The following is a 12,717-nucleotide window of genomic DNA, read 5'->3' as shown; positions in this document are numbered from 1 at the left end:
ACGGCAAACTGGCTGACACTGACGGCGGCGGTGCACAAATGCTGTGCAGCTAGCGCCATTCGACGGCCAACACCGCGGTTCCTGGTGTGTCCGCTGTGCCGTGCGTGTGATCATTGCTTGTACAGCCTTCTTGCAGTGTCCGGAGCAAGTATGGTGGGTCTGACACACCGGTGTCAATGTGTTCTTTTTTCCATTTCCAGGAGTGTATATACGGCGTGCAGTCTCACAAATCTTTCACTGCTAGCGGGATATGTGTTGTTTCTGCGTGTCATCTGCAATGAACGCAGGGCGTAATCGGCGAAACCAGAAATATGTGCAGCAGCTCACGGAAATGACTTCTGTGAACTGGTGCCAAGAACATACGAGGTGCGACAATAAAGTGTTAACTTATTACAGCGCAACACAACTGAGCAGTTGCATCGATGTGCCGCTTGGACTAGAAGCAGCGTATAGACCAAGGTCAAATATATTGTGCCCATGCAGGGTTGCCACATCTTGCAGGGAAAATCAGTTTCATTGCTTTATTGTCGCACCTCGTACGTCACCAAATACTGTACATTTTGTAAGCTATTCTAAGTAGTGCAGACATGTCACAGAGGTTATACGTTAAAGCAGAGCCACATTTTCTGTATGTAGATGGAGATCAAGCCACTATATTTGATTCTGCTAGCGACGGAGCGTTCTGTCCGAATATAGGTTTGATGTTCTGCAAACTAGTCTCTTTCGTGCAAGCCTCTTCATCTTTGCATAGCTGTTGGTACCTGTATACATTTTAAACAGCTTACTGCAGTCAAGCCTTGGTGTCCGTCTACAGTCCATATATGGTGAATCTTCTGGGTTCCCAGGTAGATGCCGTGTTTTTTGACTTCCACAAGGCGTTTGATGCAGTTCGCCAAAGTCGTTTAATGAACAAAGTAAGAGCTTATGGACTATCAGACCAATTGTGTAATTGGATTGAAGAGTTGCTAGATAACAGAACGCAGAATGTCTTTCTCAAGGAGAGAAGTCTTCCGAAGTAAGAGTGATATCAGGTGTGCCGCAGGGGAGTGTCGTAGGACCGCTGCTGTTCATAATATATGTAAATGACATTGCGGGTAACATCGGAAGTACACTGAGTCTTTTTGCGAATGATGCTGTAGTATATCGAGAGGTTGTAACAATGCAAAATTGTATTGAAATGCAGGAGGATCGGCAGCGAATTGAGGCATGGTGCAGGGAATGGCAATTGAATCTCAATGTAGGCAAGTGTAATGTGCTGCGAATACATAGATAGAAAGATCCCTTATCATTTAGCTACAAAATAGCAGGTCAGCAACTGGAAGCAGTTAATTCCACAAATTATCTGTGAGTACGCATTAGGAGTGATTGAAAATGGAATGATCATATAAAGTTCATCGTCGGTAAAGCAGATGCCAGACTGAGATTCATTGGAAGAATCCTAAGGAAGTGCAATCTGAAAACAAAGGAAGTAGGTTACAGTACGCTTGTTCGCCCACTGCTTGAATACTGCACAGCAGTGTGGGATTCGTACCAGATAGGGTTGATAGAAGAGATAGAGAAGATCCAACGGAGAACAGCGCGCTTCGTTACAGGATCATTTAGTAATCGCGAAGGCAGTACGGATATGATAGATAACCTCCAATGGAACACCCTGCAAGAAATACGCTCAGTAGCTCGGTACGTGCTTCTGTTGAAGTTTCGAGAACATAACTTCACCGAGGAGTCAAATAGTATATTGCTCCCTCCTACGTATATCTCACGAAGAGACCATGAGGATAAAATCAGAGAGATTAGAACCCACACAGAGGCATACGGACAATCTTTCTTTACACGAAGAATACGAGTCTGGAACAGAAGTGAGAACCGATAGAGGTACTCAAGGTACCCTCCGCCACTCAACGTCAGGTTGGTTGCGGAGTATGGATGCAAATGAAGATTTAATATGAGCTAGTCTAAGTTATGGCTACTTACAACTATTACAAATTCAATAATAAATCACAGTAATGTAATAACGCAAATAAAAGTTCATCTGTGATCTACGAAAACTGAGGTGTGTCCAGTGAAACAATAATATCTTCAGTATATTAAAAAAATACGAAAGTTAATATTTTATAGTTGCTGAATTTTACAATCGTCAGCTCTTAAAAACTTCATGCAATTTTAACAAACAATATCTCAGATCATGTCATTGTACTATAGCTATTAAAGTGATACAAATTTTACTATGTCTGACAGCCTCAGTCAAATTACCCAAGAAAGTGATTAGCAAGATTGTTGTCTAATAACACTTGTGTGTCTTCAGGATCACACGTGACACCATAGTATACGAACTCCCACTCTGAATGTCAAACTAAGCAAATGTCGAGTTACGAGCATGGATTTCATGCAAAGCCATTGTTAAGGATCTCTTTGGCAGCATAAAGGAGAGTATTAAGTTTCTTTAGGGACTGAACAGTTGGACACTTCAGAGAAATGGGATATAGAATATCTCAAAAAATGTACCGTTTCAAATCTCTCTTTAGGGCTTTTCCTGCAAATCTTGGGTGCTTCTTTGGATAATCTAAAGACTGTCCTTCGAACTAAATACTTAGGAGTGACAGTCATCAACAATTGAAAATGGAACAATCAGACAGACAATGTTGTGCCGAAGGCGATCCGCAGACTGCGTTTTGTTGGCAATAATACTTAGAAGATACTACAGGTCGGTTAAAGAGACTGCCTACATTACGCTTATCCCTCCTCTGTTATAGAATTGCTGTACAGTATGGCATCTTTATCATAAGGGCTTGACGGAGACCATCGAAATAGTTCAAAGAAGGGTAGCTCGGTTTGGGCTATCGCGAAATAGATGAGAGAGAATCACGGATATCATACATGAGTTGGGTTGACAGCCATTAAAACAAAGACTTCATAGTTGCGGCGAGATGTTTTCACGAAATTTAAGCCTCCAAAATTTTCCTATGAGTGTGAAAATAATTTGTTGACACCCATCTGCAAAGGGGGGAACGGCCATCAGAGCTCGCACGGTTAGATTTAAGTATTTGCTTTTCTGCGCGCTGTTCGAGGGTGGAACGATAGAGAAATAACTTGAAGATGGTTGTATGAAAGCTCTGCCATGCACTTAACTGTAAATTGCTCAGTATTCATGTAGGTGTTGAAATTCAAACTCCATTACATAAAACGTAATATCTTGCGAACTTTGCTTCGTAGAATGAAATCATTTTGCAGCTACATCCAGTGGTAGATGTTGATATTGTCTGCAAAGTGTGTTGCGAATACAATAAATCGTAAAGAAGTAGTGAATTAAAATGTCATGCCTAATACTGAAATTGTACATAAACAGCGAAAATGTTCTGAGCTACGAACTTTTTTCCTTTTGTTGTTTTGTGGGTGTGTCGGTGAGAAAAAGTTCCTAATAAGTTTCAAATTATGGGTAGAGTTCGCTGGAAGTGCGCCCATTCTCAAATACTGGATGAATACAGACTGGGAAATATGTGCGCCGTGACTCAGCTGTCTCAAGACATTTAAACTATTTCTAACTTTAATGCTTGACCTATTGTGTTACACCTTCAACGTAGGATTATAGCTGAAAAAATTAATTTCGGACAGAAATTAATGAAGGACTGAAAATGAAATTTTCGTTGCCCCTGAAAGCCGTTAGATAGGCAGCCTGGAACTAGGATTGTCCACAACGAAACGTTTCAGCCGTTAGTAATAGACAGCGTCTCAAACATTCTTCGTCAAATTGAAACAGGTGGTAGTGGCTCCACAACGGATTATATTGAGATCAGGAACCAACAGCGGGAAATGCATATTTATTTACATACATCGTATAGCATCTACGGATACACTAAAAATCACACTTAAGTGCCTGGCAGTGGTTTCATCTTTTGTTCCAGTTTCGAAAAGGACGCAGAAAAAAACGAACGCATATATCTTTCCGTGCGAACTCTCATTATCGTTATTCTATTATGATGATCGTTTCTCCCAATGTGTGCGGCGGCAGCAAAACATTTTCGAATTCGGAGAAAACTTTGTGACTGAAATTTCGTGAGAAAATCCAGACGCAGCTAGGAACGCTCGTCTTTTAATGGTATCCACCCCAAATCTTGTATCATGTCCGTGACGCCCTCTAACCTGTTTCTCGATAATACAGAACATGCTTCTTTGAACTTCCTCGATGTACTCCGTTAATCCCAACTGGTACAGACCTCACACCGCGCAGCAGTACCACAAAAGAAGACCGACGAGCATAGTGTAGGCAGTCTCTTTAGTAGATATGTTGCATCTTCGAAGTGTCCTGGTAATAAATCACAGTGTTCGGTTCGCCTTCCCGTCAAGATTTACTGTGTGTTCTTTCCAATCTGACTTGTTCGTTATCGTACTTCCTAGGTATTCAGTTCAATTTACTGCCTTTGACTGATTTATCGTGCAACCGAACTTCAACGGATTCCTGAACAACTCGTATCCTCATCGTTGGATTGGAACGGGAGGTGCTGTCCCGTAGCCAGCTCGATCGCCGGATCTCCGATCTCTTGACTTCATCGTCTGGAGTTACATCAAGACGTCCGTGTATGACACCTGTGGAAACGTAAGAATAGCTATTTACTAGGGTCCAACGCGCATTTCCCTTGGTACAACAGACACCAGGGATCTTTGAGAGAGAGCGGGAGAAATTTATGCGCCGTTGCATTGAGACTGGTGGTCGCCACTTTGAACGGTTATTACACTGAAGAACCAAAGAAACTGGTACACCTGCGTAATATCTTGTAGGGCCTCCACGATCACACAGAAGTGTCGCAACACGACTTGTTATGGACTCGACTAATAAGTGGTGCTGGAGGGAATTGACACCATGAATGCTGCAGAGCTGTCCATAAATTCATGAAAGTACGAGGGGGTGGAGATATCCTCTGAGCAGCACTTTGCAAGGCGTCCCAGATATGATCAATAATGGCCATGTCTGGGGAGTTGGGTGGCCAGTTGAAGTGTTTGAACTGCAAAGAGTGTTCCTGGAACCATTCTGTAGCAATTCTGGAGTGTCGCATTGTCCTGCTGGAATTGCCCAAGTCGGTCGGAATGTACGATGGAATGAATGGACGCAGTTGATCAGACAGTATGCTTACGTGTCACCTGCCAGAGTCATATCTACACATGTCAGGGATCCCACATCACACCATTTGCACACGCCCCACACCATTACAGAGCCTCCACCAGCTTGAACAGTCCCCTGGTGACATGCAGAGTCCATGGTTCAAATGGTTCTGAGCACTATGCGACTTACCTTCCGAGGTTTCAGTCGCCTAGAGCTTAGAACTAATTAAACCTAACCAACCCAAGGACATCACACACATCCATGCCCGAGGCAGGATTCGAACCTGCGACCGCAACGGTCGCTCGGCTCCAGACTGTAGCGCGTAGAACCGCACGGCCACTCCGGCCGGCTCAGTGTCCATGGATTCATGAGGTTGTATCCATACCCGTACATATCAATTTGCTCGATAAAATTTGAAACGAGACTCGTCCGACCAGGCAACATGTTTCCAGTCCAATGTTGGTGTTGACGGGCCCAGGACAGGCGTAAAGCTTTGTGTCGTGCAGTTATCAAGGGTACGCATGTGAGCCTTCGGCTCCGGAAGCCCATATCTATGATGTTTCGTTGAAACGTTCTCACGTTCACACTTGTTGGTGGCCCAGCATTGAAATCTGCAGCAGTTTGCTGAAGGGATGCACTTCTCTCACGTTGAACGTTTCTCTTCATTCGTCGTTGATCCCGTTCTTGCAGGATCTTTTTCCGGCCGCAAGCAATGTCTGATATTTGATGTTTCACCTGGGTTCCTGATGTTCATGGCACACTCGTGAAATGGTAGTACGGGGAAACCCCACTTGACCGCTACCTCGGCGTTGCCGACTATTACACAGTGTCCATACTGACTTAAATCTTGATAATCTGCCGTTGTAGCAGCAGTAACCGTTCTAATAGCTGCGCCAGACACTTGTCTTACACAGGCGTTGCCGATTGCAGCGCTGTATTCTGCATGTTTACATATCTCTGTATTTGAATATGCATGCCTATATTATATTCTTCGGTGCTTCAGTGTATAATGTTTTTTATTCCAGTCTCTGATCACAACATCAATTCTTTAGACGATGACCGGTTTCAGTCTGTAATGACCATCCTCAGATCTTTTTTACACCATGTCCTAAAGTGATAAGGCCATAATCGCATCGTCAAAACATAAATATAATCAGCACAGCATCGTCACATGGATCTAAAATAACGTGTAGAATAGGGCATATCGTCCACATAGTGATTATTGCAAGTGGCTCAAAGATTTGAGGATAGTCATTACGGACTGAAACCGGTCATCATTGTGATCAGAGACTGGTATATAAAACATTTGACAGTATTGGATTACTGTTTGTGTACGCTATTACGTCGCAGTTGGTGGAACTTCAGTGGATAGCCTATGTTGTTGTCACGCGGCGAAAGCTGTGTACTTCCGTAATACGACAAATACGCATTTCCGACCATTGGTTATTGTAACACTCTGTCATCTGTTTCCATTTGACTGAAAAGGTTTGAAAACGTCGTGTACAGATGCTTGCATCTGTTGGCCTCATAATTAGCGTCGCTGCTAGTAGATCCTGGGGTTTCGGGTTCGATTCCTGGCCGCATCGGAGATCACTTTCGATCGGGGACAGGTTGTTTGTGCTGTCCTAGTAACTTCTTCTTGTCTTCATCTCAAATACGCTCCAGTCGCTGAAGTGACAACCTCAAGTAGGGGTCTCCGAGTCAATAATGCGATATAGTCATTTCATTTCATTAACGTAAATAAGATTGATTGGATTTTATTATTATTTTGTAATCCAGAGATGTTATGTCCTAAGGAAACTGTTGTTGCACCTATGCATTCAGGATGTTATACTCAAGTACATCAACTCTCTTAGAAAACATATGCAGAAAAAACTTTTACTTTGTTGACCAGTGCATACATTTCTAAAGTTAATGCTGGATAACTGTATGCGCAGTTTCTCCAGCTCCGCACCCAGCACAGCACACGGCAACGTCGTTAGGAGGCGGTCTGGCTTTGGGCAGCAGCTCTCCACTGTGGACACACACACACACACACACACACACACACACACACACACCGCTGAGCTCAGCTGCTGCCGCCTAAGCCCATCCGCGCGCTCCGCGTGCTGAATATTCATGCGCGTCACCAAGGAAAGCCCACAAACCCACCCCCTCAGCTGCACACCACCCCCCGTGCGGCTCACACACGATTCCTGTTGACGGCGAGGCAGAATCCCACGTACGTCCACTCGTTCGCAAGTAGCAGAGAACTGGAACCACATTTCTGACTTTGCTGCACGCTTCGTAATAATTGTAGGGCAGTCTTTTGTCTGATTGTACCTCTGGGTCTCCGACATATACACCGAGCGAGGTGGCGCAGCGGCTAGCACACTGGAACTCCCATTCGGAGGAACGACGGTTCAGACCCGAGTCCGTCCATTCTGATTTAGGTTTTCCGTGACTGCCGTAGTCACTGAAGGCAAACGTCACGATGATTCCTTCTAGAGGGCAGGGCAGCTTTCCTCCACAATCCTCCCCTAATCCGAGCTTGTGCTCCGTCTCTACTGAGCTCATTGTCGATGGGACGTTGAACACTAACGTCCTCCTTCTCCTCCTCAATTTCTATACCCCCTCCGTACCACCTACTCCAACTGTTCCTACGGGCCATACATTCTACACTGAAGTGCTACAGAAACTGTTACAGGTATCTGTATTCAAATACAGAGACATGTAAAAAGGCGGAATACGGCGCTGCGGTCGACAACGCCTATATAAGACAAGCGTCTGGCGCAGTTTTGAGATCGGTTACCGTTGCTACAATGGTATGTTATCAAGATTTAAGAGAGTCTGAACGCAGTGTTACAGTCAACTCACGAGCGATAGAACACAGGATCTCCGAGGTAGCCATTGAGTGGGTATTTTGCCGTGCGACAATTTCACGAGTGTACCGCGATTATCGGGAATCCGGTGAAGCATCAAATCTCCGGTATGAAATATCCTGGAAGAACGGGAGCAGCGACGACTGAAGAGAATCGTTCAAAGTGACAGAAATGCATCCCTTCCGCAAATTACTGCATATTTCAGTGCTGGGCCATCAACAAGTTCCAGCGCGCGAACCATTCAACGAAACATCATCGATATGGGCTTTCGTAGCGGAAGGTCCACTCATACCCTCGACCACTGCACAACACAAAGCCTTACGCCTTGCCTGGGGTCGTTAACATCGACAGCAGACTGTTGATGATTGAAAACATGATGCTGGTCGGACGAGTCACGTTTCAAATTTTATCGAGCGAATGGACGTGTACAGGTATGAATATAAGGAGGCTCTGTAATGGTGTGGGGCGTGGGCAGTTCGAATGATATTTGACCTCTGATATGTCTAGATACTGTTTGCTACGTGACATAAGTAAGCATCCTGTCTGATCACCAGTATCCATTCATGTCTATTGTGCATTCTGATGGACTTCGGTAATTACAGCAGGACATTGCGACAACACAAACGTCCAAAAGTGCCACAGAGTGGCTCCAGGAACACACTTCCGAATTTAAACACTTCCGCTGGTCACCAACCCCCCCCCCCCCCTCCGGACATCGGACATGAACATCACTGAGCATATCTGGGACGCCCTGCAACGTGCTGTTCAGAAGAGATCTGCGCCCCAGGGTACTCTTAAGGATTTATGGACAGCCCTGCCGGATTCATGGTGTCAGTTCCCTCCAGCACAACTTCCGACATTAGTCGAGTCAATGCCACGTCATGTTGCGGCACTTCTGCGTGCTCGCGGGGGCGCTGCACGATATTAGGCAGGTGTACCAGTTTCTTTGGGTATAGTGTGTACATATACGTTTATTCTCCGTAAGCCACCTTAGCGTGCGTGCTACTTTGCCTTCCCTCTTTCCCTTTTCCAGTCGCGAACAGTTCACGATGTAAATAATTTTTAGCAAGCCTCCGTGCGAGCTTGAATCTCTCTGAGTTTATCTTCATTGTCTAAAAAATACGTAGCAGGAAGCAGTACATTGGCGACTCTTCTAGGAACTTAACCCCCCCACCTACCTTGTGTTTCAGAAAGCTTCTCTTGCAGCACCTGCGTCGAGTACCTGTGACGCTTTCACAGTTAATAAATGAATCTGTAGGGACGCGTGCCGCTGTTGTTTGTATTTTCTCTCTTTTGCCTATCAGTCCTACCTGGAACAGAAGCAGATTCACTAACAATATTCAAGCACTGGTCGAACGAGTGTTTTGTAAGTTACTCCTTTTGCGAGCGGACTACGTTTCTTGAGAATCCTTGCGAAGAATCTGTCTGCCGTGCCTACGGTAAGTTTGATGTGGTCACACAACTTGAAATCGCTCCACATGCCTATTGGTAGATATATTACAGAGTTCACTATTACCAGTGACTTTTCTGGAAGCGTATTATCGTACAATAGTGGTCCTTGATGTCTGTTTTACGTGCAGTACGCTATATTTATGTTGGCAGTCAACTGTTATCCTCTGCAGCTCTTCCGACATTCGCAGCAGTTTCATAGTATTGCGATGTCTGTGTATAAAACAGCATCATCCGAAGAAAGCTTCGTGGAAATTTCGACGTTACCTAATAGGTCTCTTATATGTGGGGTCTTTCCCCTAAGTGCCATGAGAGGCCTTTGACCAAGCGAGGTGGCGCAGTGGTTAGCACACTGGACTCTCATTCGGGAGGACGACAGTTCGATCCCGCGTACGGCCATCCTGATTTACGTTTTCTGTGATTTCCCTAAATCGCTCCAGGCAAATTTCGGGATGGTTTCTTTGAAACGGCACGGCCGACTTCCTTCGCCGTCCATCCCTAATACGATGAGACCGATGACCTTGCTGTTTGGTCTCCTCCCCCAAAACAACACATCCCAAGAGGTCTGTGCTCTGATATTCAGCACATACATGCAGTGTGGTTTTCCAATATGCAGCCAGAGTCAGCCCAAACAAATCTTGCTCATTTTCGCGTTTCATGCAATTTGCAGCGTCTACGGAAAGCGTCTCGAAGATCATTCCATCAGCGTATATTATCAAGGACAATAAACCAGAAACAATAACCAGGACGCCAGCACGGACTCAGTAGGCCTGCATGCATGGTGGTAGCAGTTAGCGTGGGCCAGGGCGGTGATAGCGGTGGAGGACTGGTTATGGTTTCTGGTTTCCCGTCGCTGATAGTACATATCGATCAAATGAACATCGGGCTAGACTACTCTGGGACCACTCTATCGACTGAGTACCTAAAATTCCGCTTTAAAATTCATTTTCAGTGCAGTACTGGAAATATCTACTGCAACACCAGAGAAAATGCACCTTTCTACTCGTGCGGCAGACATCTCGTATCTGTAATTCTCCCTTGGTGTACGGCGAATGTTACCTTTTCGTCTGAAGCCCTCTCCTTTATGAATGACACTATGCGTTCTATTCCGGCCTCTGTGGCCGAGCGCTTCTAGGCGCTTCAGTCTGGAACGGCGTTGCTGCTACGATCGCAGGTTCCAATCCGGCCTAGGGCGTGGATGTGTCTCATGTCCTTAGGTCAATTAGATTTAAGTGTTTCTAAGTGTAGGGGACTGATGACCTCAGATGTTAAGTCCCATAGCGCTTAGAGCCATTTGAACCATTTCATGCGTTCTATTTTCCAGAATCTCGTCAAATCTGTGTGACACCTCGTCTGATATTTCGTGCGCTCGTACTTTGGTCAGTAGGCAGTACTATTGAAACGCATGGAACACTTTCTGGAATTCAAGGAACACGGGCTCAACCGGGCGCTTGTGTGGGGTTTTTTGTGGGTCTCGTAGACGAAGAGAGCTATCTAAGTTTCACATGATCGGTTATTTTTTAAACTCATGTTGAATCTTCTCGAATAGACATTTATTTATTTCTTATTTAATGTGTTCATTTGGCCTTTATCTGCCCTCATGTTTGCTCTTACGTTTACAGTTTCATATTAATTTTTTACACAGTGAAGTTTCGGTACATCCCCTTTTTTAAAAATAGCAAATTATCCATCTATACAACACTAACATTACTTGCTCCGTTTGTTTAAAAAGCAGTCTTATGCTAGGTATAATACGCTGTCCAGCCACATTAACTTGACCAACTGGGCAAAAGCCTGAATAAGCCACCCTTTGCAACAGGGACCGCTGCGAAACGTGCAGGAAGAGTGTCAATGAGGTTCTGGAAAGTACAGACAGGGATTGGTGCCATGCCGACTGCAGTGCCGTGGTAAACAGCAGTGGGTTCCTCAGATGGGGATCCATGACTTGACAGACTGATAGAGGTGGTTCCACAGAGCCTAGATTAGGGTTATATCTAGGGGCTTTGGTGACTGGGGAAGTATGGTAAACATATCCTGAAGCTCTTCGGGCCACGCACATACCTGCGAGCTGTGTGACACGTTGTGTTGTCCTGTGGGTAGATGCTGTCGTGCCGTGCAGAAGCAAACTGCCTGTGGGGGTGGAGATGATGCTCAAGGTTACATCCATACTAGTGTTGATTAATTGTGCCTTATAGAATGACGAGATCACCCAGTGTGGACCCTATTGCTTTGAGACGTTTCTCGCAATCTGTCTGATGGAGCATAAAACTTCGTTCATCTGAAACAGGCCACCTGTCGGCACTCAGTGGACGTCCAATTATATAATGGCGTGCAAACCCCATCCTTCGCCGCCGATGAACGGCACTCACCATGGGTGCATGAATCAGGCACCTGCTGCAGAGGCCCAAGCGTAGCAACGTTCGCTGAACGTTCGTTAAGGAGACACTGCTGGTAGCCCCGTAGTTAATCTGGGTGGTCAGTTGCTCAACTGTTGCTCGTCTGTTCGCCCGTAGACACCTCGGCAACGGTCGTTCACCCCTATCTTCTAGCACAATAGTTGCTTCGGCGCCATTTTTGGATAGCGCCATTTTGCCATGCATGGCACATTTCAACCACGGCGGCACTTGAACAATTTACGGACATAGCCGTTTCGGAAATACTTCAACCCTTAGCAAGGAAGCGAATGTTGATGCCCATTTGGACGTCAGATAAATCGCTCGGTTTCCGCATTACTACGCCGACACGCTTCGCCTACACTGCTAGTATTGCCACCTGCCGACTGTGGTTGGTTATTGGATGGTGACTTCGAACATAGGCAGTGGCTACATTAAGGTGAGCGGGGTGTGCAATAACTGGGTAATAACTCGGAATCCTTTCTCCCAAAGAAGGGAAAGCAGAAAGGTGGAAGGAATATATAGAGGGTCTATACAAGGGCGATGTTCTTGAGGACAATATTATAGAAATGGAAGAGAATGTAGATGAAGATGAAATGGGAGATAAGATAATGCGTGAAGAATTTGATAGAGCACTGAAAGACCTGAGTGGAAACAAGGCCCCAGGGGTAGACAACATGCGATTAGAACTACCGACATCCATGAGACAGCCAGGCCTAACAAAACTATACCATCTGGTCAGCAAGATGCATGAGACAGGAGAAATACCCTCAGACTTCAGGGAAGAAAATAATAATTCCAATCCCCAAGAAAGCAGGTGTTGACAGATGTGAAAATTACCGAACTATCAGTTTAATAAGTCACAGCTGCAAAATACTAACGGGAATTCTTTACAGACGAATGGAAAAACTGGTAGAAG

The sequence above is a fragment of the Schistocerca gregaria genome, chromosome 10, assembly GCF_023897955.1.
Source record: "Schistocerca gregaria isolate iqSchGreg1 chromosome 10, iqSchGreg1.2, whole genome shotgun sequence".
In the NCBI taxonomy this organism is placed as follows: Eukaryota; Metazoa; Arthropoda; class Insecta; order Orthoptera; family Acrididae; genus Schistocerca; species Schistocerca gregaria.
The sequence above is the reverse complement of the archived record's forward strand: the minus strand, read 5'-3'. Positions refer to the sequence as shown.